Source organism: Ambystoma mexicanum, chromosome 2q (assembly GCF_040938575.1).
Source record: "Ambystoma mexicanum isolate Mex_15411 chromosome 2q, UKY_AmexF1_1, whole genome shotgun sequence".
Classification (NCBI taxonomy): domain Eukaryota; kingdom Metazoa; phylum Chordata; class Amphibia; order Caudata; family Ambystomatidae; genus Ambystoma; species Ambystoma mexicanum.
In genome coordinates this window covers 549,060,355-549,082,381 of record NC_090924.1, presented here as the reverse complement: position 1 = coordinate 549,082,381, position 22,027 = coordinate 549,060,355, and positions in this window count along the sequence as shown.

The window sequence follows — 22,027 nt, the reverse complement described above, 5'->3', positions numbered from 1 at the left end:
CGCGGGAAGTCCCACACGCGATTTGGCCGGGTACGTGCGCGGGAATTTCCACACGCGATTTGGCAGGGTACGTGTATTTCAGGGGTACGCGGGAAATTCTACACGCGATTTGGCTGTGTGCTCCCAGGTATTCCCTGTACACCCTCCACGGCCCCTGCAGGCAGCCGACACCACAGGGGACTACCCTGCACACCTGCTCATGTCACCCAGCACCCCCACCCCCCAGCAGTGTGGGGCACCCTCCACAAGGCCCCCACTCATGTCCCCTATCACCCCCAGCCACCATGGGCAGCCTCCACCAGGCCCCCACTCATGTCTCCCACCACCCCCACGTCCCAGCAGTGCAGGGCACCCTCCACCAGGCCCCCACTCATCTCCAACTCATGTCTCCCACCCACCCCCACCCCCCAGCCACCATGGGCAGCCAAAACCAGGCCCCCACTCATGTCCCCTATCACCCCCACCCCCCAGCAGTGCAGGGGCAGCCTCCACCAGGCCCCCACTCATGTCTCCCACCACCCCCAGCCCCCAGCCACCATGGGCAGCCCCCACCAGGCCCCCACTCATGTCTCCCACCACCCCCACCCTGCAAATGAAATGAAACAAACTACAATGGCAATGAAAAAAAGATAAGCTGCATGTCCGTCCAAAAAAATCAAAACTACAAATCCAAATCCAAAAAAATGTTGTCCAAAGTCACATTAAAAATAAAATCAATCCGAGAGAGAAAAATAAATGCAAAGACCTTTGCTCCATGGTGAATAAATAAAAAAACAAATAATAAAACAATCCAATGAAGAACTATGTACAAAACATCCAAGGGTCCATGAGCCCAACTGAACAAAGGAAACCTACAAAAAACCCTAACTAAAATGCAACTATATACAAAAAGTGGAGCAGTGTCCGTCGACTCCAAATCATAAGAAGAAACAAAGGAAACCTAAAACTAAAGAACTATATACAAAGGCGGCGGGCAAGTCCAGCGGCTCACTTAGTGGTGTTCCGGGCCAGGGCATCATCAAACTCCTCGTCTATGTCCCGTAGGCGGTCCTGTTCCATGGCCCCGAGGGTCCTCAGGGACGACGCCATCTGCTCCTCCAACCCCCTGCGGATTGCCTCGAGGCACTCAGCCCGCCTCAGGGCCCTCCGCATGGAGTTCTCCGCCCTGACCATCGTGAGCCGCGCCTCTTCCGCCCGCCGCCTCTCCGCACCTATCTGCTGGCCCAACCGCAGCCACACGGAAGACACTTCCTGGCCTGGGTCCTCCTGCCCTCCGGCCGATGCCTGCCCCTCCGATGTTGATGGCCCTGAGCCATGATGCCTCCCACGTTGACTCTGCTGCTGCCTCCGACGCAACTGCCTCTGCCAGCACGACGGCATCCAGGCTGTTGGAATCCACCGACGCCGTTGTGCACGTGCCCTGCCTGATGATGCCGGCACATCCTCCATCTGCTGGGGTACAGTTGCTGTGGTGTCCACCCCTGCTGGACCTCCGACTCCCGACGGTGGCAGGGATGGGATCCCCACCAAGTTGGGTGCATTGGTCAGGGCAGGTCCACAGGGGGCCCTGGTGGCATCTGGGCTGGAAGACGGCAAGGAGAACGACCGGCTTATAGCCTCCACAGAGGAGGAGAGGGCCGCCAGATTGGCTGACACATGCAGGAAACCCCCGAACATGGAAGATCCCAATTGGGCCATGTCGGCACGGTGCTCTTCGTGATGACGTGCGTGCTCCTCCCGGGAAGCACGCACGTCATCACGAATTGCACCCACGCGCATCGCGACCCCAATCAGGACCTTCTCCATACGGCCACGGGTCCCCTCGCCCACAGGTGGAGGGGAGTCAGGTGACATGGACATCCCCTCTACCTGCGGACGGGCCTGGGATGGGGCATCCCTGCTGGTACATGGTGGTGCACTCACAGGGTCAGGGACAGCGACATGCACAGGCCCCTCCACGGTGACCTGTACTGCCCCCTGCCCCTGCCCCTGGACTGCACCACTTGCACCAGCAGGGATGCCCCCACCAGGCCCCATGTGTGCCTCAGTGGCGGCCTCCTCCTCCTCTGTGGAAACCACCAACCTGGATGGCTCCTCACCGTCTTCCGCCGTAGCAGGCCCCTGTGGGGGCTCACCCACCCCTTCCGCTGCAGCCGTGGGGGCATCCCCGCCGCCTTGCTCCACAGCGCCGTCTCCGCCCTCTTCTTCACTAGCCGCTGCGTAGAGGGAGACATAGAACACAAGCATCAGGGTACTGTACAATGGTCCCCTAGACAGGAAGCAATAGCAGATGAGTACCACTGTCAAAGTCCACTTCCATCATGTCCCTCCACAACACATGGGTCAGTCCAGGCAAAACACACACAGTAACAGGCATGGTGCATGCCATGGACATTTCCATACATGTCCAATGGACTCTTGAAACATACAATGATATGGAACTCACATGCATCATGGGTCATGCCTATCACATGCACACACTTCACCTCAGTCACATCCATCTGGCCTCATACACCCCAAACACAGCGGATACAAGGATAACTAGGCTGCATCAGTGAATCTGTGCATTGTCACACACATGTGGCATGCATCCATAGCATTCACAAGTCACAGACACGCAGGTCAGGCACACAGACATGGCTACCATATATGTACCTGGCATCAGCACCCATCCCTCACCCCCACCCATGTCCAGGAACAGAGACTGGCATGCTCTCATGTGTAAAATCTGCATAGGGCTCCCCATGTCGCATTTAAACAAATGCAACAACCATGTGGTTCACACATCACTGGTCGCACATGCATTACCATGATGTCCCTGCACACATACATGCATACATGGCCTATGTCACACATACAGGCAAGTATCAGACAACCAGCACACCGCAACATGCCCTGTCTCACCCAGCAATGCTTGGCCACTTACCGCTCAACTCCAGACGGGTCTCCCTCTCAAGGATCTGGGCGTGGAGCGCTGGGCGTACGCGTTCCAGGACCCTCATCTGGATGGAACACATGCGGCCCCGGCCCCCCTTCACGAGGCGCCGGGCCTTCACGAGGGTCCTGGACCTCAAGTCCTCCCAGCGCTTCTTGATCTTCTGGACGTCGCGGGTTGCACCCCCTCCGCGTTGATGGCAACCACACAGTCGGCCCAGATCCTCTCCCGTCCTTCCTTGCTGGCGCGGGACGATCCAAAGAGGGCATCATACTACCCCAGGACATGCTCCACCAGGACACCAACTTCGGTGGCAGTGAAGCTGGTGCCCCTCTGCCCCTCTGGCCTGGGGTTGCCACTGGTGCCAGATGTTGAAGTGCCCGATGTGGCAACCCCAGAGGCAGGAGTGGGTGGGCAACTGGGTCCTGGGGCTGGGCTGTGGAGCAATGTTATCCCAGTCGGGAGTCTTCTGTTCCAGCAGGGGTGGAAACAGCAACTGGACCCCTGCAGATGGCTGATGTGCAGGCACCAAATGGCAGGGCACGGTGGCAGCAGGCAGGCAGGCAGCAGCAGATGGCACGTGGGAGGCTGCTCGGTGCACTGGGGGGCAGTAATTCGGCCTTCTGGGCAGGAGCGTGGTCTTCCGTGTGTTTTCGCGTGGCCAGCTTGATACGGAGTGATTTGGCACGTGAAAATCCTGCACGTCAGCGTGAAATTCGAGGAAAGGCCCTTAGCGCGTAAGCGCGTCAGCACGCATACGCGATTCTATTGGACCAAAGGCCCTCAGCGCGTAAGCGCGTCAGCACGCATATGCGATTCTATTGGACCAAAGGCCCTCAGCGCGTAAGCGCGTCTGTGACGTGACCCGCACGGGTGTTTCCCTCATAGCACGTGATGCTGGAGCACACGTGGAAAGACTGCACGTCAGAGTGTCATCGCGTGTAATTGGACAAAAGTGCACGTACACGCGATTGGCCTATGTACGTGTATTTCAGGGGTGCGCGGGCACTTACACACGCGAGTACATCAGCGCACGTGTATTCCGGGGTGCGTGGAAATTTCCACACGCTATTGGCCTGGGTACTGGATTTCAGGGGTGCGCGGGAAGTTTCACACGCTCGCCTACAACACGCGCAAAGAAACACGTACGCCAGTAGGAAGCAGGCATACGTCGACCCGCGACGCATAAATTTGCGTGCAAAAAACTAACAAGCTCAGACGCCAGGATGAATATACCGTTCCTAGCAGCAGTGGCCGTGGGCTACCAAAGGAGGAGGAGGAGGATAGTCAGGGCCAGAATTTTCACACCCAGAACCAGCCTTTTCGGGATGCCTAATGACCAGGTGTATGGGAGGTACAGGTTTCCACCACACATAATACTGGACCTGGTGAGTGAGTGGGAGGATGACCTCACATCACCCACCCTGTGCTCCCAAGCACTCAGCCCCCTGGAGAAGGTCCTCAATGTACTGCACTTCTTAGCCACTGGATCATTTCAGCGGACAAGTGCCATAGTGGGTGGGGTTTCACAGGCCACGCAGTCACGCTGCCTACACCAGGTCTTGAACATCATCACTGCACGCCCATCAGTCCGCAGGCACATATACCTGCCCAGAACACCTGCAGAAAGGCATGCTGCCGCCCTGGATTTTTACAGTGTGGCACGATTCCCCAATTGCTAGGTGCCATCGACTGCACCCATGTGGCTCTACGTCCCCCCAGGGCATCTGAGCACATCTATAGGAACCACAAGCACTGGCATTCCATCAACGTGCAGGTAGTATGTAATGCCAAGGGAATCATCACCTCAGTATATGCCAACTATCCCGGGTCCACCCACGACAGCTTCATTTACCGAATGTCCACCCTAAGCCGGGACCTAGAAGCTGGGCGGCATGGCGATACGTGGCTGCTTGGTGAGTATGAATGCCACTGCACATACATGGATGTCAGATACTGAGCAAGGTCACAACCCCACCAATGATACCCATCACCACCTCCACAGGGGACAGTGCCTACCCTCTCAGCCCCCACATGATGACGCCAATTCGGAACCCCACCACGCCACCCGAGGTAAGATATAACACAGCCCACATTGCAACCCGGGGCATAGTGGAGCGCACATTCGGAGTGCTTAAGTCACGCTTTCGCTCCCTTGACCGTTCTGGCGGGCAGCTGTTATACGCTCCCCCAGTAGTTTGCAGGATCATAGTGGCAGCATGTGTCCTGCACAACGTTGCAACACGCCGGGGCCTGGCCGTGGACATGGTGGTGCCCCCACATGCCCAACCACATGCACGCCCGCTGCGCATGGGAGGGGAAAGGGCACGGGGGGAGGCAGCCCGTACACAGCTAGTGGCTAATTACTTCAGATAGAAATCACACCCCTGTGGAGTGCACACTGCCCTGGCACATACCATCTTACAATCAATGATGACTCAACCTGACACTGATCCTGAATGTCTGGAGAATCAACCGTCAAAACCATATCAGCCTGAGATTGTTCACCTGGAAGTGTTACAATGTGTGCATCCCTACCTACATAGACATCACCAATGCAGTTTCGTGAAAAAACACATTCATGCAGCTAAAATGAATACCCACTTGCAAAATGCAACATGAGGGCAGTGCCATGTCACCCAACCCATCCCCAGCACCGCCACACGACACACCGTGCCATGTCCTGCTATGTGCAGGTAAACAAAGTAATCCCCACAACATGACACAAGTGTCACAAAGTACAGTGTCCCTAATTGAAACTCGCTACACCTGAAATGCTCACAGTAATGCAGGGCCAACAACACACTTGAGCAGGTATTTAGCAATAACACTTATCAGCTACTGACCCTCAAAACTACCATTAACATGACATTACGAATGTAAGGAATCACTAGTCTCACCACCTGGAAATGCCTGCACTCCCACCACTTCCAACTGTACAGTGTTGCCGCCATGTAGAGTTGTCGGTGCACTGCTGCCAACATGGACCCCATCTCCAAAGTAGAGGGCCTTGTGTAGACATGAGGAAAGGACCTGCAAATTAGGAGGTAGACATGGATGATGAGTTACACATCAATGCAACATGCAGTGTACAACACAACAGCAATATGCACTAGGAATGTATACACAGTATTGACTAGACTACCCACACATGTAGTGGGAGTCCAATGTCACCATGTACGTCAATGTCACTTGGGCACACCCTTTGCAATCCCATGGAAACGGGAAGCAGGAGGGGTGTGTGTGACAAAAACCCAAGCATCTGAACCAAATACATGACAAGCCTGCATGTGCCCAGCCACAATGCAGCGTATGCCCACGGGAGCCACACAAGGCAACACACTGTCCCAAAAAAATCAAAAAAAAAAAAAATATCAAAAATGGCCATTAATGGGCCCGGGGGAGTTGGGGAGGCCACCCAGGAGGTCCGAGGACAGGGTGCACACCAAAACCCACCTGTGTGGATCTTGCGAAAAAAAAACACCTCCATGGGCTCATGGCCCACACGGCTACCCTATTGTGGGAGTATCACTGCTGTCGCTATTATCACCCTGTGCAGCTGCATCCGGAGGTGGTGGCACTATGGGAGGCAGCCCACGCAAGGCCCTAGTCTGTTCCTCCATGGCTGCAAGCATGCGGGTGTGGTAGGTCTCGTTCTGGAGGATTAGTGTGCGGAGGTCCCCATGCAACAACTCACGGGATGCCCGGACCTCCGCCCTAGTTGCCTGCATCTCAGCTGAGAGCGTACGGGTGAGACGCTCCAGCTGCTGTTCTGTCCTTCGGTTTGTTGAAGCCTCAAGCCCAACAAGAGTCGTCCTGAGGTGAAGGAGTTCCAGCCTCAGGGCTTCCCTGTGGCCCTGGGACTCTATGGAGATGGCTTCCTGCAGAGTCGCCAGTGCCGCCCGCCTGTCCCTGTTGGACGCCAACATGTCCTCCCTGTGTGACTGGCAGATGGAGTCGGTTGTCTGCTGTAGTCGCTCCATCAGCCTTTCGGGGGGGACAATGGAAGTGGCCACCCTATCCATGGCCTGAGCCATCATCTCTGATGATGCTGCCTGTTGGGTTGCCATACCGTAAATGGATTGCTCCCATGCGGTATTGCCAGGTGGCGTACGGCCACCACGTCGGCGGGCACCACACCTGTCTGGGGCAAGGCGAACTGCGCCTTGCTGTGCCGGCACTGCCTGAGGCTGCAGGACTGCATTCCCCCTCTGATCTGCTGGCCCAGGAACAGGATCAGATGTCGCGGAGTGTGACCCTGCATCCGTAACCACCAAAGGCGTAGCTGCCAACACTGACATCCCCATTGAGGGTTCTGACCCTGGTGCAGGTGGGTGGGACAGAACAGAATCCCTCCCAGGAACACTCACCTGCGACGGCATGTAGGTCTCATCAATCGAATCAACACCTGAGTACAGCTCGGGGGAGGTGCAGCCAGAGACACCCCTTGAGAGCACGACCTGCAGCAGTTGTGGGTTTTCACCCACCACCACACCACGTCCCTCACTGGTGGTCGGTCGGCCCTCAGACCCCTCCTGGGTCTGCACCATCTCCACAACCCCAGCAGTATCAGGTGCGTCTTCCCCTGCAAAGACATAAAAGCAAACAAATGGAAACAGGCATTAGCACCATGGCACACAATGAGGGCTGAGAAGCAACAAAACCAGTACTTGATTGACACATGTCCACATGACTAAAACCCTCCCATGCATGCACCCACACTGCGTATGAAGGGTAGGCAAATGGCACACACTGATGACACCAAGATGGAAGATGAACACATTTTCTGCATGCTGCCTTGCAGTGGCATCACACATTGGCCTGTGATTGCCAGGTGAAATACACATGCCATCACACAGATGGCATGTACCATTGCTATTGAGTGAAGATGGAGAGGAGGGCAGCACTTATTCATTCAGTCCAGTTCCCTCATGTAATAGCTTTTCTAATTCAAACAGGTCTGATTTTTCACCTGGAGCTGCCAGTCCAAAATGGTCCGATTGCACAGGGACATGTCTAAACAAATGATATCCAGGTAACAAAGTCACTCCACTTTACCATAGCCATGTCAGACATGTGACTAGAGGACTGAGAAATGCCTAGTAAAAGTGGTGGAATGCAAACAATCTGCCTGAATGAACAGAGAAAAATAAGCAACAATGTTGTGGCAAGGTGACACCTTTCAAGTGCAACTGGAGTGCTGTTGGGCTAGATGTCTACTGTTGGCAGATGGGATACTGCTATGGCCAAATGCTGCTGCGCAGAATGTATTGCATGAAGCACATGGGTGACCCAAACGACTCAGGCGCACACACCCTCACCTGGCACACAAACAGAAGCCCTCACACACACACCATGCACATGAATGACACACACATGCATGTGCACTCACCGGACAATGCCTCATAATCAGGCAGATCTCCCACGCCTTGGATCTGTTCCTCCGTGACGTAGGTCCCAGCGACTGACTCATGTGGAGTGAGTTCCATGTCTTCTACTGGAGACCCACCTCCAGTCACTAGAGTTGCGGCATGACTTGAGGCCAGTTTATTCTTTGCCCTGCGCTTTAGGTCATTCCAGCGCTTATAGCAATCATTGGCTGTGCGCCTCACGATTCCAAGGGCACTTACGATGTCCGCAACGGTCTGCCAGTGTGCCTGGCGTTGTGCAGGTGTGGTCTTGGATCCTGCAACAATGACCATTTCGTTATCATGTGCGGACACATACTCGACAAGTGCATTCAATTCGGCATCCGTGAAGCTGGGCTTCCTCGACGGGCCGGACTGTGCAGCCGTGTCTGGGGCATCAGCCTGTGCCGGACGAGCACTCTTCCTCTTCCGCTTGGAAGGTGGTGGTGATCCTGAGTTTCCTACGCCGCTCTGGACACTAGGGGCAGGAGCCCTGGTGGACTCTGTATCAGGAGTGTGGGATTGCACACTCAGCATGGGAGTTGGTGCAGGCATTGGCTCAAGTGTAATGGTGTCAGGGGGAATGTCAGCAGGATGGACTAGGACCGACACTGTCCTGGCTGGGTGTGTGAGAGCTGGGGTGGACGGAGCCGCAGCTGCCCCTGCAGCCTCTCCACCCTGCCTACTTGGGGCAGCAGATGACCTTGCTGCCCCTGATCCACGTGGCCTAATGACATCAACGTGCACCGGCGCACGTGTCATAGGCCTGCTGACCTGGAAGTCAGCCATGGAGTCAGCCAGGTCTGGTGCCACAATGGGCTGGTCCAACAAGGGCTGAGCATGGATGGTGTCAGCCACATCAGCCTCAACCAGGTGGGGTGGGGGCAGATTATAGGTGCCCTTGACTGGTCCTCCACACATGGGGGGACAGGGTCACCCTGCAAGTAACGACCACGTCCCCTACCGGATCCACCACGGCCACCACTTGTGGCTCGTCCACCTTTGCCACCCTTACGGATTCCTCGCCTCCCAACCATGGCACTGATGTTAATGTGCGTATGGGAGTGGCTGTAAACTATTGTCCTGGGCAATTGGGGGTCAACGGGGTTGGGTACCAAATGGTAATTGTACCCTAGTGCTCTAGCAAGGCTGAATGTGACCCCTGGGGAAAGATGACGGGTCACACAACGCACAGGAAGCCAAAAAAAGGGAGATGATGTGCACGCAACCCCTCCTAGACCACGTGTGCGGAAAAAAAAACCTGCACCACGCTGTGGCACCCAGTAACACAAGAATGAAAGTATGCGTGTCACACGCAGCCTAGATTGACCTCTGAAGGGGTAGGCTACACACGGGGCAAGCACAGATGTTAGATACGTGCGTGACTCACCGTCTGCCAGAAAAAAGAGCGTGAAAAAGAAGCGCGTGTGCGCGTTGGCAACACCCCCGCCAAAAGAAGAATTGTACTCTGTCTGAGGAGACAGGACAACAGTAGAAGGGAAAGCTGTTTGAGGGAACAGGCCCAGGAAAACCAGAAAAAGAGAAGAAAGAGAAAAAGCTGTCAGAGGTAACAGGGAGTACGAACTTGAAACGCTGTGAAGTAAATCGCGTGTGAAACGACAAGAAGTACGGATTTCACCCACTCGCTCTCCACGAAAAGCACGTACAAGGAAATGGTGTTCTTCACGTACCTTTTATGCAGGCCCACACGTCCAGCGTCACATCCGCGTGTACGCGCTAGGGCCATTTCCACCAATTACACGCTTTGTCACTTCCGCGTGTACGCGCTATGGCCATTTCCACCAATTACACGCTTTGTCACTTCCGCGTGTACGCGCTAGGGCCATTTCCAACAATTACACGCCTTGTCACTTCCGCGTGTACGCACTAGGGCCATTTCCACCAATTACACGCTTTGTCAATTCCGCGTGTACGCGCTAAGGCCATTTCCACCAATTACACGCTTTGACACTCGGACGTGTCTTTCATTTTTTTTACAGGCAACATTTCAAACGTGTGCCATATTCAACGTGCACGTGACTTCATAGACGCGGATACGCTGGTGGCCTTTGGGCCAATGAATGTACAGACGTGTGCTGACGCGCTTACGCGCTAAGGGCCTTTCCTCGAATTACACGCAGACGTGCTGGATTTTCACGTGTAAAATCACTCCGTATCAAGCTGGCCACGCGTTCACACACGGAAGACCACGCTCCTGCCCAGAAGGCCAAATTACTGCCCCCTAGAATCCTGAGCACGCTCCCACCTGCCATCTGCTGCTGCCTGACTGCCTGCTGCCCACGTGCCCTGCCATTTGCTGCCTGCACATCAGCCAGGGGTGCTGTTGCTGTGACCACCCCTGCTGGAACGGAAGACTCCCGACTGCTTTTCCATCGCCCCACAGCCCAGCCCCAGGACCCAGTTGCCCACCCACTCCTGCCTCTGGGGTTGCCATGTCGGTCACTGCAACATCTGGCACCAGTGGCAACCCCCGGCCAAGGAGGCAGAGGGGCACCAACTTCACTGCCACCGAAGTTGGTGTCCTGGTGGAGCATGTCCTGGCGCAGTATGATGCCCTCTTCGGAAGGTTGCGCGCCGACAAGGAAGGACGGACTCGGATCTGGATGGACAATGTGACTGCCATCAACGCGGAGGAGGTGGCAGTCCGCGACTACGAACGTGTCAGGAAGCGCTGGGAGGACTTCAGGTCCAGGACCCTCAACAAGGCCCGGCGCCTCCTGAAGGCAGCGGATGCTAAGGGGCGCCGGGGCCACTTGTCGGAAGATCAGATGAGGGTCCTGGAACGCATATCCCCAGCGCTCCACGTCCAGGTCCTTGAGAGGCAGACCCGTCTGGAGTCAAGCGGTAAGTGTACATGCATACTGATTGTAAGCTGTGCGTGTGGTGTGCCAGGAGTGTGCAGGTTGAACATGTATTTTTATGTGGGCAAGTAGGGGGGGTGTACAGGGCCGTGAGGGTGACACATGCGAGGGGTCTCATGTGTGACACATGGATGGTGCTTGTGTGTGTGGGCTTGCATGGCACAGGATGTGGAGGAATGATTGTCCGGTGTGACATGGATGTCGATCGGAACACTGCGACAGTTGGCGGAGGTGTACACATGCATGCAAGTTTGGTGGTGTGTGTGCATGTGTAGTGTACTCCCTATGTTGCATGTGATGTGTGGATGACCTTTGGCTGCTCATGCTGTTGTATGTGAATGGATGGTGCTGGCTGTTGCAATATGGCTGTGGTATGGCTCATGTGTGCAAGTTGAAATGACATGTGTGTTGGGGATTGTGATGCCATGTCTGAGGTTTACCAATGCCACTCATGTATGACGGTCATGTGTGTATGAGTCCATTGGACAGTGCCCTGATACCTGTGTTTTCTTTCTCCCTGTCTGCAGCGTCAACTGATGAAGAGGGCGGAGAAGGTGCTGTGGAGCACAGCGGCAGGGGTCGCACCACCAGCCGGAGACGCAAGGCCCGGATCCCCTCCCAGGTTCTGATCTCGTCGGGGAGTGAGGAGTCCGGTGCTGTGTCCCAGGCCGCAGCTGCCGAGGGGAGGTCCGTGAGGCGGAGGTTGGAGTTGGACTCCTCGGCAGCAGAAGGGGCAGCTGGGACCCCACATTGCCCAACGGATGAAGATGGCACGGAGTCTTCCAGGTTGGTGGGGGGTTTGGAGGAGGAGGAGGCCGTGCAAGCGACAGAGGCGGGGTCTGGAGGTGGGGATTCCACTGGTGCTAGTGGTGCAGTGCAGGATCTGGGACAAGAGGCATCACAGGCCACCGCGGAGGTGCCTGTGTGCAATCCTGTCCCTGCTCCTGTCACTGCATCCTCTTGCACCAGCGGGGATGCCTACCTCCAGACCCGTTCTCAGGGAGGGGATTGGCTTACAACACCTGGCCTTCCTCTCCCTGCGGATGTGGCTATCCTGCACCATGTTGAGCCTGTCCAGGGTGGGGTGGCCTTGCGTCAACGGGCCATGCGAGCTGACCTGCAGTCTTTTCATGATGAGTATGCACGTCTTCTCGCATGGCTCGTTGACTGCGTTGACCCACTGGGACAGCTCACCAGGGCTGGATTCCTCCGTTTCCTGGACCTTGTTCCGACCCCCTCCTCCACGGAACCCCCTATGCCCCAGTCGTCCTCCATGCCATCTTCCCACCCATGTGTCACCTGGGTGCCATGTGGAGCTGCCTCCGACCGTGCGGCCAGGCTGGTAGATAACAGATCCCTGCCACAGTCGGGAGTCGGACGTCCAGCAGGGGTGGCCACATCAACGACTGCACCCCAGCTGGAGGAGGATGTGCAGGCACCATCGGACAGGGCACATGGACAGCAGCAGCTGCAGCAGCAGGAGGCTGTAGGTGGGAGCCACGATAGCTCGGGGCCTTCAACATCGGAGGGGCAGGCATCGGCCGGATGGCAGGAGGACCCTGGACGGGAAGTGTCTTCCGTGTGGCAGCGGTTGGGCCACGCCATAGATGCGGAGCGGCGGCGGGCGGAAGAGGCACGGCTCACGATGGTCAGGGCGGAGAACTCCATGCGGAGGGCCCTGAGGCGGGCCGAGTGCCTCGAGGCAATCCGCAGGGAGTTGGAGGTGAACATGTCGGCGTCCCTGCGGACCCTCGGGGCCATGGAACAGGACCGCCTCCGGGACATAGACGAGGAGTTCGATGATGCCCTGGCCCGGAACACCACTAAGTGAGCCGCTGGACTGGCCCGCCGCCATTGTATATAGTTATTTAGTGATAGGTTTCCTTTATAGTTTATTTTTATTCGGAGTCGACGGACACTGCTCCACCTTTTGTATATAGTCCCATTTTAGGTTTTTTGGTAGGTTTCATTTCTTCTGTTGGGATGATGGACCCTGAATACTTTGTACATAGTTGGACTTTGGATTTGGAATTTTTTTTTACTATGAATATTTTTTCCCATGGAGCAATGGTTTTCTATTTCTTTTTTCCCTTCATTTCCTTTTTATGGAGTTGAAATTTGGAAGACATTTTTTGGATTATCATTTATTGATTTTAATTTGAAAAGGGACAGCCAGCTTAATTTTGTTTTTTTTTTACTTGTGTATTTTGTTTAATTTTGTTTGCCATTACTGTTGTTATTAATACATTATTTGGATTTTTTAATTCTTCGATGTGTGGTTTCATCTCATTGTTTTCATGCATGTCATGATATGGGTTTTCAGGTTCTCTTTCAACCATTGTGTGTGTGTGTGTGAGACACATGTGTTGATTTACATTGTTTCCATTGGAGTAGTATCATGGGCGCATGTAATACTTGGTTGTGTCTTTGGGCTGTGGTGGCTGGCCATGAGGCACATGCTTGAGGATTGTCAGGGCCTGTGGGCAGGGGGACATGAGTGGGGGCCTGGTGGAGGCTGCCCATGGTGGCTGGGGGGTGGGGGTGGTGGGAGAGATGAGTGGGGGCCTGGTGGAGGCTGCCCCTGCACTGCGGGGGGGTGGGGGTCGGTGGGAGACATGAGTGGGGGCCTGGTGGGGGCTGCCCATGGTGGCTGGGGGGTGGGGGTGATAGGAGACATGAGTGGGGGCCTGGTGGGGGCTGCCCATGGTGGCTGGTGGGTGGGGGTGGTGGGAGACATGAGTGGGGGCCTGGTGGAGGCTGCCCATGGTGTCTGGGGGGTGGGGGTGGGTGGGAGACATGAGTGGGGGCCTGGTGGAGGCTGCCCATGGTGGCTGGGGGGTGGGGGTGGTGGGAGACATGAGTGGGGGCCTGGTGGAGGCTGCCCATGGAGGCTGGGGGGTGGGGGTGGGTGGGAGACATGAGTGGGGGCCTGGTGGGGGCTGCCCATGGTGGCTGGGGGGTGGGGGTGGGTGGGAGACATGAGTGGGGGCCTGGTGGGGGTTGCCCATGGTGGCTGGGGGGTGGGGGTGGTGGGAGACATGGGTTTGGGCCTGGTGGAGGGTGCCCCACACTGCTGGGGGTGTGGGGGCGGTGGGAGACATGAGTGGGGGCCTGGTGGAGGCTGCCCCTGCACTGCTGGGGGGTGGGGGTGATAGGGGACATGAGTGGGGGCCTGGTGGGGGCTGCCCATGGTGGCTGGGAGGGGGTGGGTGGGAGACATGAGTGGTGGGGGCTGCCCATGGTGGCTGGGGGGGTGGGGGTGATAGGGGACATGAGTGGGGGCCTGGTGGGGGCTGCCCATGGCGGCTGGTGGGTGGGGGTGGTGGGAGACATGCGTGGGGGCCTGGTGGAGGCTGCCCATGGTGGCTGGGGGGTGGGGGTGGTGGGAGACATGAGTGGGGGCCTGGTGGAGGCTGCCCCTGCACTGCTGGGGGGTGGGGGTGATAGGGGACATGGGTGGGAGCCTGGTGGGGGCTGCCCATGGTGGCTGGGGGGGTGGGTGGGAGACATGAGTGGGGGCCTGGTGGGGGCTGCCCATGGTGGCTGGGGGGTGGGGGTGGTGGGAGACATGAGTGGGGGCCTGGTGGAGGCTGCCCCTGCACTGCTTGGGGGTGGGGGTGATAGGGGACATGGGTGGGAGCCTGGTGGGGGCTGCCCATGGTGGCTGGGGGGGTGGGTGGGAGACATGAGTGGGGGCCTGGTGGGGGCTGCCCATGGTGGCTGGGGGGTGGGGGTGATAGGGGACATGAGTGGGGGCCTGGTGGGGGCTGCCCATGGTGGCTGGGGGGTGGGGGTGGTGGGAGACATGAGTGGGGGGCTGGTGGAGGCTGCCCCTGCACTGCTGGTGGGTGGGGGTCATAGGGGACATGGGTGGGAGCCTGGTGGGGGCTGCCCATGGTGGCTGGGGGGTGGGGGTGATAGGGGACATGAGTGGGGGCCTGGTGGGGGCTGCCCATGGTGGCTGGGGGGTGGGGGTGGGTGGGAGACATGAGTGGGGGCCTGGTGGAGGCTGCCCCTGCACTGCTGGGGAGTGGGGGTGATAGGGGACATGGGTCGGAGCCTGGTGGGGGCTGCCCATGGTGGCTGGGGGAGGGGGTGGGTGGGAGACATGAGTGGGGGCCTGGTGGGGGATGCCCATGGTGGCTGGGGGGTGGGGGTGGTGGGAGACATGAGTGGGGGCCTGGTGGAAGCAGCCCATGGTGGCTGGGGGGTGGGGGTGGGTGGGAGACATGAGTGGAGGCCTGGTGGAGGCTGCCCATGGTGGCTGGGGGGTGGGGGTGGTGGGAGACATGAGTGGAGGCCTGGTGGCGGCTGCCCATGGTGGCTGGGGGGTGGGGGTGGGTGGGAGACATGAGTGGGGGCCTGGTGGGAGCTGCCCATGGTGGCTGGGGGGTGGGGGTGGGTGGGAGACATGAGTGGGGGCCTGGTGGGGGCTGCCCATGGTGGCTGGGGGGTGGGGGTGGTGGGAGACATGGGTGGGGGCCTGGTGGAGGGTGCCCCACACTGCTGGGGGTGTGGGGGCGGTGGGAGACATGAGTGGGGGCCTGGTGGAGGCTGCCCCTGCACTGCTGGGGGGTGGGGGTGATAGGGGACATGGGTGGGAGCCTGGTGGGGGCTGCCCATGGTGGCTGGGGGGTGGGGGTGATAGGGGACATGAGTGGGGGCCTGGTGGGGGCTGCCCATGGTGGCTGGGGGGTGGGGGTGGGTGGGAGACATGAGTGGGGGCCTGGTGGAGGCTGCCCCTGCACTGCTGGGGGGTGGGGGTGATAGGGGACATGGGTGGGAGCCTGGTGGGGGCTGCCCATGGTGGCTGGGAGACATGAGTGGGGGCCTGGTGGGGGCTGCCCATGGTGGCTGGGGGGTGGGGGTGATAGGGGACATGAGTGGGGGCCTGGTGGGGGCTGCCCATGGTGGCTGGTGGGTGGGGGTGGTGGGAGACATGCGTGGGGGCCTGGTGGAGGCTGCCCATGGTGGCTGGGGGGTGGGGGTGGGTGGGAGACATGAGTGGGGGCCTGGTGGAGGCTGCCCATGGTGGCTGGGGGGTGGGGGTGGTGGGAGACATGAGTGGGGGCCTGGTGGAGGCTGCCCATGGTGGCTGGGGGGTGGGGGTGGGTGGGAGACATGAGTGGGGGCCTGGTGGAGGCTGCCCATGGTGGCTGGGGGGTGGGGGTGGTGGGAGACATGAGTGGGGGCCTGGTGGAGGCTGCCCCTGCACTGCTGGGGGGTGGGGGTGATAGGGGACATGAGTGGGGGCCTGGTGGGGGCTGCCCATGGTGGCTGGGGGGTGGGGGTGATAGGGGACATGAGTGGGGGCCTGGTGGAGGCTGCCCATGGTGGCTGGGGGGTGGGGGTGGTGGGAGACATGAGTGGGGGCCTGGTGGAGGCTGCCCCTGCACTGCTGGGGGGTGGGGGTGATAGGGGACATGGGTGGGAGCCTGGTGGGGGCTTCCCATGGTGGCTGGGGGGTGGGGATGGGTGGGAGACATGAGTGGGGGCCTGGTGGAGGCTGCCCCTGGGGGGTGGGGGTGGTGGGAGACATGAGTGGGGGCCTGGTGGAGGCTGCCCCTGCACTGCTGGGGGGTGGGGGTGATAGAGGACATGAGTGGGGGCCTGGTGGGGGCTGCCCATGGTGGCTGGGGGGTGGGGGTGATAGGGGACATGAGTGGGGGCCTGGTGGAGGCTGCGCATGGTGGCTGGGGGGTGGGGGTGGTGGGAGACATGAGTGGGGGCCTGGTGGAGGCTGCCCCTGCACTGCTGGGGGGTGGGGGTGATAGGGGACATGGGTGGGAGCCTGGTGGAGGCTGCCCCTGGTGGCTGGGGGGTGGGGGTGGTGGGAGACATGAGTGGGGGCCTGGTGGAGGCTGCCCCTGCACTGCTGGGGGGTGGAGGTGATAGGGGACATGAGTGGGGGCCTGGTGGGGGCTGCCCATGGTGGCTGGGGGGTGGGGGTGGTGGGAGACATGGGTGGGGGCCTGGTGGAGGGTGCCCCACACTGCTGGGGGGGTGGGGGGTGGGAGACATGAGCAGGTGTGCAGGGTAGTCCCCTGTTTTGTGGGCTGCCTGCAGGGGCCGTGGAGGGTGTACAGGGAACACCTGTGAGGACCCACCCAGCCTAATCGCGTGTGATTATTCCCGCACACCCCTGTAATACACGTACCCAGCCAAATCGCATGTGATAATTCCCGCGCACCCCTGTAATACACGTACCCAGCCAAATCGCGTGTGATTATTCCTGCGCACCCCTGTAATACACGTACCCTGGCTAATCGCGTGTAAAACTTCACGCGTGCCCCTGTCATACACGTACCCAGCCAAACCGCGTGTGAAAATTCCCGCGTACCCCTGTAATACACGTACCCTGGCTAATCGCGTGTTTAACTTCACGCGTACCCCTGTCATACACGTACCCTGGCTAATCGCATGTAAAACTTCCCGCGTACCCCTGATATGTACGTTACCCGCTTTGCGTTCCTTGTTTGGCAGCCCTGTAAACTGGTCCAGGGTTAGCGCAGCCCTTTGCGATGATTTAGCGATTTTGATGGCTTTTCCTTGCGCGAGGGCGTTCTTGGGGGCGTTACTGGCGCTGCTGCAGGGTCGCTGCGATACTCTGCGCCACGGCTGGTTTGGGAGCCTAAAATCCATGAATACGCTGTGCGCGGAAATCGGTTTTGGCGCACGCGCCTGGCGCAGACAATCGCACGCGGACACTGCGCCAGCCGCTTGCGACACTTTCCTGCGAAATTCTATGAATTACCCTGCAAGTGGTTTGCAGGCACTGAACCATATGCGGATGACATTTTGTCTTTGGGGTATGCACGCTTTATGTCAAATATTGTTTTTGCATCCTCCCCCTAAACCTGATAACAGAAAGCTGGGGAGACAGAGAGCCCTATGAATACCTATGCTCGTGTACAAAGGAGCAGGAATCTGTGGCGCACTTCTGTTTTGTGGAGCCAATTCATCACCCTGAGATAATATTTGTAGCATAGACCCCATCCCCCTCTGCTTCAGGCTGGAAAAATTAAATTTCAAGAAGCCCTTTTTTGGCCTATTCCACCCCTTGTTGCTGCTACTTAGATATGAAAAGTATGGAGGAGGCGAAAGCTTCGCTGGCTAGCAGGCGGCCATGATCTCTCTTAACAACTTAATTAGCAAAGTAATGAATCAGTAATGTGCCTTGCTCCTCACTCTTTCCTGTCTTAGCAGACTCATGCTTCCTATAGTATATTGGAACATGGTTTACAGAACCATTTTTATTGATATGAATGATGTATTATGATGTTTTGTAATGGCGTTTTGTCTAACAAATAAAGCACACTGATCATTTGTGTAGTGGTACAGAGACTCCAGAACTCTTAATAAGATTAAACATAGGGCAGGCATATCTTTAAAAAGTAGTAGTGCTAAGGCCGATCCCTTTGGAACTCCAGGTGTAGGGGCATAACTCTAGAGTGGGAAAGAGGGCGTGTTATCGTTTGCTGATGATTTAGCTAAAACGCGTGCAGCCACCTCAAGACGTTTACTCTGCAGCCTATTTCTTTCAGTCTTTTTTTTTTTTTTAGCAAAATCTCATGTGGAACTGTGTCAAATAACACAAGTGCCGTATGCTCCCTCCATCTACCTGCATGAGCAGATCATCCAGAGTACCCCTAACCACTGGTTCACGTCTCGGTGTCAGAGGCTTTCCTTACAGGTTTAAAAGTGTATTTGCCTCATTACATGACCATGATTGGCGGAGCAACCCACTTATAAACGTTTTTTTAAGGAATGCTAGAGATGTAGTTACCAGGCGTTCAGAGTGCCGAGAAACATTTCTGTAAAAACTGGGACCTGAAAGATGCATTATTAATGTTTGCTTAAGTAAGAAACAGAGATGTATCAAAGGTTCTTGACTGAACATAATAGCGCAAGTGGTACAAAGGCAGAAAGTCATAAAACCAATATCATGATTTAGCACAATAATTGTGACATCAGGCGGCAGTAAACATTTCAGTGACAATGACCTTCCACTATTGGGAGCTAAGTGCGTTTGTGTTTTGCACAGTGCAAATGTAAGGCGAGTGCAGTGGATTGTGAGTGTGAATCTCTTCAACCGGCCTAATGCATGTGAGTACAAGTACATGCTGGTCTAATAGTCCATTATCCAAGAGGTGCATGATTGGAACTCAGTGACTGCTAGTTTAGCACAGGCCTTTAAACAATATTGAGCACTTTTTATTGAGGATGGATGATACCTCCAGAAAATACATCAAACTGCCAGGTTATTCTTAATTTAAACTGTAGTAAATTGATTTAAAATTTTTCACACTGCCTCGCATTTGTCAAAATCGATAAACTGAAAGAAATTATTGTCTTATTTTTCAACGCAAGATTTTATTAATATTGCAGATAGCTGCCCTCATCTTTTGTATCAAGAAATATGATGTTTTCCATTGTGCATGAATGTTATGATGTTACCATAATAAATGGCATTCGTCAATGCAAATGGTATAATAGTTCTAAAATGATCATTGCTTCGGGATATGGTGTGGGAAAATGATTTTCCTACAAACAGACATATTGCTTATGTGAAACGAAAATACATAAAATCTTGATGGGAAACGTGCACACTGACATACAATGATAAGATAGAGTGTAATGCAGTTATTTCAATACCGTACATATATTTCAAGCCCTATTATTGTGGCTAAAATATGCAATGAAAAAACTACATAGAAATTGATGCAATGTTGGGTTTAGAATTATTTCAATATCGTACATATATTTGAAACCATATTATTATATCGTACATATATTTCAAGCCCTATTATTGTGGCTAAAATATGCACACAAAAAAACTACATAGAGATTGATGCAATGTTGGGTTTAGAATTGCTAAGGAACTGTTGGTTTTCAAGAAATATTTACATAACAAATTCAACAGATATTGACAAAGACAATAGTTTAACTTTGCTTAAGGAGGATCATTTTGTCAAGCCCTCTTCCCAAACCCCTATTAGGGAGAACAGGGAGAAACGTCCATGTGTATAGGATCACTGCCAAGGGAGGTTTATGTGCCTGCAGCCCTTCTAACCCTGCCACCTTCCTTATGCCCCAGTGTTATGTGCATTGCTCGCTGCATCCTGTTTGTAATGGATTGTAAAGAGGTCTTATAGCGAAGAGTTTTTTGACATTTCGAAGCCTCTTGTTAGTCACCCTAAATCAGTCTCATTGGCTCCCTCTGCTTGACACAAATGCACCAACCTTGATACAAAATTAATGGTAGCCCTGCAGCTATCAACCAAAACTGCATCGACAAGCTGAAAGTAGTAACTGGAAAATGCCAACATGTGCACAGTGTGTATATGTATATTCTAAAGGTTTCCTGCACTTTATTGTCAATGATCTGGTTGAGCTGCTGTTTCTGCAATAGTATCCTGTCTGATGGATAGTGAGTGTAACATTGATACAATTTGTTGAATGTTTTTTTTTCCTTTCTCTCTTTTCCTTTCACTTTGTGAGCCCAAATGATTTCCAACTTGTATAGCACGCTCAACAGGTGTGCATATTTAAATTGTCGATATGTTATGCTTGTATTACTTTTGTACACGCATGTGTTTCATTTATTCATTTGTATTACGCACCAGACCCGAGGGTATGAGGGCGCAGGAGCAACAAGGTTATTCACAGCTTGGTTACACCTTACAATGCATTACAATAATTACAACGGGATAATAGATGGTTGGAGCAGACACGATAAAGGCAAGAGTTTACAGATTTACAAATATACACATTTACATAGTTTATAGCAGTGAGGTGGATTGGATGGTATTAGCGGTCATTGTTCTTTAACCATTGTATGTAGTTGTGTCTAAAGTGTTTGTAGGTTTGGGGTGTCCTTAGAGAGCGTGGTAGGGAGTTCCAATGTTGGGCTGGAAGCTGTTGCCACCCATTTTGGTGCATTTGAACCTGGGAACTGTGAGTAGATTAGCGTTGGAGGTTCTAGTAGGTCTATTTGTGGTGTGTTTACTTATTCTATCGACTAAGTAGCGGGGGGCCTCGTTGTTAAGGCATTTGTGTGTTAGTGAGGCTACTTTGAGTAGGATTTTATCTGTAGTGTTGAGCCAGTTATGGGCTCTCCTGATGTTAGAGATGTGTTCTCTCTTGGGGATGCTAAGCGCTGCTCTGAGAGCATTGTTTTGTAGCGTCTGTATTTTGTTAGTATAGTGTTGTGATGTTACTTGTTGGTGTTATAATAAAATAAACATTTTAAACTCAAAAATGTGCACAAGTACAAATTCTGCAGAAAATTAGCATGTATCTTAGAGACGATAGGTTTTTAGTAAATTCACAAATGTGGCAATTATGGAGGGCAATGGGAATGTCGATGCTTCCGATCAAGTGCAGACTGATTTGCCACTGAATGAAGTGGCAATGAAAGTGCCGGATGAATGTGCAATCTACCTATGCCATTGTCGGACTACATGTGTATGTTATGTACCATATGGAGGAGTACTGCCTGATCTCTGGGTACGCTCTACTATTTAGCCTTTGTACAGGAGGGCGGAGCGACCTCTGACATGCCCATGAGATCAGAGCTCACCCTGAAGTACTTTAAGACGAGATAGCTGCACCTTGAGGAGGATGGGGTGCAGAATTCTCTTACTTCAACACCAATCAATAAGGACAATACAATGGTTTGGCAAAGGGAAGTCCGTTTAATGACAAGTACAAAAAAACAGGAAAACAAATGGAAATCAACAGTGACGCGATCGCCTGTCTCGCTTCAACTCCCAAATTCTTCATTCAGACAGTAATATTTA